The sequence below is a fragment of the Lepidochelys kempii genome, chromosome 6 (genome assembly GCF_965140285.1).
Source record: "Lepidochelys kempii isolate rLepKem1 chromosome 6, rLepKem1.hap1, whole genome shotgun sequence".
Classification (NCBI taxonomy): domain Eukaryota; kingdom Metazoa; phylum Chordata; order Testudines; family Cheloniidae; genus Lepidochelys; species Lepidochelys kempii.
The window spans coordinates 116,378,761-116,384,760 of NC_136385.1; the positions used below are offsets into that span (position 1 = coordinate 116,378,761).

At 49.1% G+C, this 6,000-nt stretch overlaps 1 protein-coding gene and 1 long non-coding RNA gene across 6 annotated transcripts in view; one reads left to right on the top strand and one right to left on the bottom strand.

Moving 5' to 3' along the window:
* The window catches only part of AKT1 (AKT serine/threonine kinase 1), a 115,406-nt gene extending 111,998 nt beyond the window's left edge, over positions 1-3,408 (bottom strand). For 3 of the 5 annotated variants that reach the window (XM_073349807.1, XM_073349805.1, XM_073349811.2), the window contains exon 1: positions 3,021-3,406. The gene's annotated coding sequence lies outside the window, so the exon portion shown is untranslated. Of the gene's footprint in view, positions 1-2,626; positions 2,646-3,020 lie in introns of those variants that run through there. The other 2 variants (XM_073349806.2, XM_073349809.1) reach the window with 2 other exon arrangements.
* On the top strand, positions 2,456-5,723 carry LOC140913431 (uncharacterized). The gene is made up of 2 exons (XR_012159586.2): positions 2,456-2,717; positions 5,290-5,723. It is a non-coding gene; the product is annotated as an uncharacterized LOC140913431 (long non-coding RNA).
* The last annotated feature ends 277 nt before the right edge of the window (positions 5,724-6,000 follow it).

The window sequence follows — 6,000 nt, forward strand, 5'->3', positions numbered from 1 at the left end:
AAGAAAGCAGAAAATGAACAACCACCTTTATATCTCAGCTTAATTTTGAAAATCCTGTTGTGGGCCACCAATTATGTGTGATTACTGATGTTCTCCATTAGTCTAGAAGGTTTCAGAGTAACAGCCGTGTTAGTCTGTATTCGCAAAAAGAAAAGGAGTACTTGTGGCACCTTAGAGACTAACCAATTTATTTGAGCATGAGCTTTCGTGAGCTACAGCTCACTTCATCGGATGCATACCGTGGAAACTGCAGCAGACTTTATATACACACAGAGAATATGAAACAATACCTCCTCCCACCCCACTGTCCTGCTGGTAATAGCTTATCTAAAGTGATCATCAGGTGGGCCATTTCCAGCACAAATCCAGGTTTTCTCGCCCTCCACCCCCCCACACACAAATTCACTCTCCTGCTGGTGATAGCCCATCCAAAGTGACAACTCTCCACACAATGTGCATGACAATCAAGTTGGGCCATTTCCAGCACAAATCCAGGTTCTCTCACCCCCCCACCCCCCTCCCAAAAACCACACACACAAACTCACTATCCCGCTGGCAATAGCTCCAGCGGGATAGTGAGTTTGTGTGTGTGGTTTTTGGGAGGGGGGTGGGGGGGGTGAGAGAACCTGGATTTGTGCTGGAAATGGCCCAACTTGATGATCACTTTAGATAAGCTATTACCAGCAGGACAGTGGGGTGGGAGGAGGTATTGTTTCATATTCTCTGTGTGTATATAAAGTCTGCTGCAGTTTCCACGGTATACATCCGATGAAGTGAGCTACAGCTCACGAAAGCTCATGCTCAAATAAATTGGTTAGTCTCTAAGGTGCCACAAGTACTCCTTTTCTTATTAGTCTAGAAGATGTTCCACTTAAGACACCACCATGTCAAAACAGATTTCAGAGTAACAGCCGTGTTAGTCTGTATTTGCAAAAAGAAAAGGAGTACTTGTGGCACCTTAGAGACTAACCAATTTATTTGAGCATAAGCTTTGAAGTGAGCTGTAGCTCACTTCATCGGATGCATATAGCTCAAGAAAGCTTATGCTCAAATAAATTGGTTAGTCTCTAAGGTGCCACAAGTACTCCTTTTCTTCATGTCAAAACAGGTATTTTGTCATAATTATACATGGAGCTTATGATAAGGCTTAGAAAAGCTTTTCCAGATATTGCAAGCTACAGTAGAAGCACAAGCTGAGAGCAAAAGAAAACTGTACCACACGTCCCATTTTCTGTGACTCCATAAACTTAATCTAGACTTCCAAACTGCAATTTGCAATGCTTACATTTCTCATGTCTTTAATGGTCTAAGAACCAACAGATACATCTGTTCAAGATGGGGGGGGGGGAGGAGAGGGCTACCCAAGTTTAGCTCTCCTATCTCTGGTTCTGGTTGTAGTGTGGACAAACTCTAAGCAGGGTAAAACTGAGTGTGGCTGCAGAAAGGGGACAGCTTCTCCTGAACCCTACATTTTTATATGCCCTTCAAGTGAGAAACAAGCCAGTTTATAAAATTCTTGTACAAGTTTTAAATTATATGAGCATATAGAGTCAGGAGACTGTACAATGGAATCAGAGGGAACACATTTGTAAACAAATGGTTTGCCCCAACCTTTGTAAAGATAAAACAAGTCATAGGTCCATTTAATTCTCAACTAAATTACTTCTATCAAATATTATTAACAACTGAATGCTAGAGTTCTTGGTACCACATAATAAATTGGGACACTTCTTTTAATTAGTGACTGCATACTTTCAAGAATTTGTGTACAATATTTGCAAAACAACAAAAGCCCACATATTCAAAAAGTAAAAGGTAGTGGCAAAGTCTTTACATCCACAAATACTACTGTCATGGTAAATATCCTGGCTGTCACTATGAAATTAATAACTACATAAAATCTAGTAGCCACACAACACATATTTTTCACTTGTAAAAAAATATTATAGTATACTTAATCCAGCAACTCCCCTTAAAAACTGCATTTTAAAACGTATGTTCATGTCATGATGTAAAGACAAACAAATCAATTCACGTATTTGCTTCTTGTATATTGGAAAAGGGAAATAAATACAGTTAACACTTCACCTAAGCAAAACATGTAAAAAGGCTGTAACCACATGAGTACCAATGGCACCAAATCAAAACTTCTAATGCATCTTCACATTGGTTATGATAAACAAATCCAAAATACACCGGTCACGTTAAGGAAACACCCACATACACACGGAGTGTTTTTCAATGAAGCTGAAGTGAAGTGAAGGTGCTAGAAGTCTCCAAGGAACAATTTAGTCATTACAGAAGTTGGAAGGGGGCGGGGGGGGGGGGGGGAAACCACCTCGATTATATTGATTACAGTTCTACCCTACATTGAGTCATAACTTTTGGGGAGACTTAGAAACCTAGTATGAGCCGTCAACAGCCTTCAAAGCATGGCAATATCCGCCGGCGCACACAGAGAGGCTTGTGAAAACCGAAGGGCTCCAACGAGCAAGGCTCGAAGAAAGATCCAACCTCGCTCCTACCCAGGCACTGGAGGATGGGGGAGGCTCGAGGAAGGAGATCCCAGGCTGGATCCACCCCAGAGCTGGCTCCGCCGGTGAGAGACCCCGGACGCTTCACTCACCGACACTCGCACGTACTGATTCCCGGCCCGCCGGCGGGCCGGCCCCTTCCTCTTAGCGACGCCCAGACCCCCGGCAGAGCGAAGAAAGGGAGTAAGTCAGAGAGGGGCCAGCCCCCAGCCGCTTCTCCTCCCTGCAGGCTAACCCCGGCCGGGGGGGCGCCGCCGCCGCCGCACGCTGCAGCGCGCCACCCCCCGCCCCGCCGAGGCCCAGGCGGGTCGCTAGGCGGGTCGCTGGGCGCGCCGGGGGGGGGGGCGGCGGCTGGGCGCGCCGGGGGGGGGGGCGGCGGCGGGACGCGCCCCCCAGCCCCCGGCGCGATGCGCCCCCCAGCCCCGGCGGAGCAGGCCCCGGCGCTTCCTCCCGCCGCCCCGCGCGCCCGGGGAGCGGGGCACTTACACGCCTGCGGCGGGGAGCAGCCCCCGCAGAGAGGCGGCGACGGGGGGCTTGGCCGCGGGCGGGTTCTCCTCCGGCGCTAGGGCCTAACCGGGCTAGCGCAGCCTCCCGCTCGCCGTGCCCGGCCGCTCCTCCGCCCCCTCTCGCGGGGAGTCAGCCCATGGAGCGCGCCGGCCGGCCGGACCCCGGCCTGCGCTGCCCGCCCGGCGCGGGGCTGGCCTGGCTGTGGCCGCTCCGGGAGCAGAAGCGGGCGGCCGGGCCCCGAGCCGCCTGCCGCTGCCCCAGCCAGCCCGCTTCAGGCTGGCCCTGCTGCAGCCGCCGCTCCCGGCTCCGCCAGCCTGCGCTCGCCTCCTCTCCGCCTCTCGCTCGCTCGCTCACACCCACAGGCTGGGGGAGCCGCTGCCTGGCCTCGGCGATGCCTGCGGGGTCCTACCGCCCGCGCAATCAGCTCGTCCCCTCTGCAGAACCCGCCCAGCCCGCCTGGGCGAAGGGGGAAAAGGTTCTGCAGCTCCAGAAGCGCTTGTCCCGGCCACCCCCCACACACACTTACACACACGCTCTCACACTCTGCGGGTCGACAAGAAAAGGTGTGTGTCCTGCATGCTGCAGGAGGAATGGGGAACTCTGCTGGCTTCCTGCCCGCAGATTTCCTTGCCGTGGTAACTAGGGCTGCTTTCCACTCACCCGGGTGTTTACTAAAAAGAGAGCTCAGCTCACACACGCACATGGATGGGACCAGAGTCCAGCCTTATTAGCTCGAGTCACAGCTCAACCCCCCCGCCCCCGGCAGACTGCAAGACAAACACACAGTGACAGAAGAGGGGAAACTGGCCAGACTTAGATCGGGAGCTTTGGGGGATTTTGTTGTTGTCGTCTTTGTACAGTGCCTAGCACAGTCGGGCCCTATGCAGTTAATGCCTTACCACAATACAAATAGCAATAAAAGCTATGTGGCCAGCTCTCCCAGTCTTTGGTGTGTTGAGTAAAGCTCCAGCTCTTGGATGCATTTGGTAATGTGAGAATCTCAGTTTTCGTTTTTAAAAAGTAAGGGGTTTTTTAGGCCTCATGATTCTGCAGATAGGCCTAAAAATGTGATTCAAGAGATTTCTAATAGCTCAAAATGCAGAAGTCACCTAAAAAAAAATTCTGTTCAGAATTTTTTTAAAATTGGATGAATTTTAAACCAATCTCATGATTTTGGAGGGGGCATGACTCATGATTTTTTATGTTTGGGATTGGCAACACAATTTTAAAAAGAGTGAAGACAACCTCCACCCACGTATAGACAGACAACAACCAGAGGTATGGGCAATTGAGTTACAGATCGGGGCGAGAGACAAATATATGAGACACAGAAGTCTCATGACTAGGGAAAGTAATAAATACATATATCCTAAGTGAAACAGAGTAGCAGCAGTAATCCCCAAATGGTGTAGGGAGGATTTTGATAGCCTCATTCTCCTCCTGCCTACACTTCACCAAAGAGAAGTTATTCATTAAGGTGATTGCTTGTTTCACCTTACAGACTTGAATTTTTCATATTTAGGCTTCAGGCATGCAAATATACACATATGAGGAATCCATTGAAATCAAGGGGGCTCCATGCATGTACAGTGGTGGTCAAATTGCAGATCTGGAGCCTCAGCTATACTTGCAAGAATTATTTACTCCACTGAAATGTGTCTCGGAAAGAGCTTTTCCCATTCCATTAGAATTAATCTTTTAGTTGTAAGAGCACATTACAGTACTGAGTAGATAGAATGGAATGAGTCAGGATCTATTGCTGATTCAAATTCTCCCTTAATTCATGGTGAAATTTGTGCTTTGCATTTCTCTGAGGACCTCAAAGCACTTTACAGAAGTGAGTAGTATGGTATGGCTCAAAGTAGAGGCACAGGTGTAGATTAAGGCAGCGGTACAGAGGCCAACAAACAGAGCTGTAAACAGGGGAAGGAGTACTAGTAGGACCTTAGAGACTAACCGATTTATTTGAGCATAAGCTTTCGTGAGCTACAGCTCACTTCATCCGATGAATTGGTTAGTCTCTAAGGTGCCACTAGTACTCCTTTTCTTTTTGCGAATACAGACTAACAGGGCTGCTACTCTGAAACCTGTAAACAGGGGAGTTTGGGGGGAAGACACAATAAGAGCCAGGCAAAGGAACAGACAAGCTAGTGAAGGGAGTGTGTGGTGTTCTGGCAGTGTTTTGGTGCTCATTGGGGGTTTGTGTTGCTGTGGGTGGTAGTGTTTTGGTTTGTTTTGTTTCCCCCAGACGAACAGGACTTAGGTGAGAAGGCTACAACAGACACAGAGGCAGCAGCGGTAGTGACCCAAGCAGTGGAAGACACAATGAAGATGACTGGATGTGGAAGCTGTGGCAGGTACATGATCCTGGAGGGGGTACCTGAAAATAATTTCATCTGCATGAAGTGCTGCCTGATAGAGCTGATGGAAGAGAAGATCTGAGGATTGGAGATGCAGGTGGAGACTCTGGTTGAGTTTAGAAGGGGATTCAAGCGGATGATGGAGCAAAGACATGAGGATGCTGAAGGGAAAAGCTCAGACTTGCAGATGGAAGCAGGACCAAAGAACTCTGAGGGGATACTGCTGGGTAAGGAAAGTGGATAGTGGAAGCATGTGACTAAGAGAATCAGGCAGAGGAAAAGACGGGCCAGTGAAGGAGAAATAGAGCTCAGGAACAGGTTTGTGGAGTTGGAAAATGAAGAAGGGGCACAGCAGGTGGTCACTGAAGGTGAGAGGGCAAGGAAGAAGAGAAGAGCAGATAGTCCTATAGGAAGAGGGCAAGAGTCAATGGAGATAACACCAAATATGAGCCCCAGGAGGATACGGGATGGGTTGCAGAGGATTGCAATGGACAACAGGAATTGAGCCAGATGGAACAGGGGATAGACTGGAGAATCGCACCATAGCCAGGAAAAGGCAGGTCTACGTGATTGGGGACTCATTACTGAGAAGAATAGAC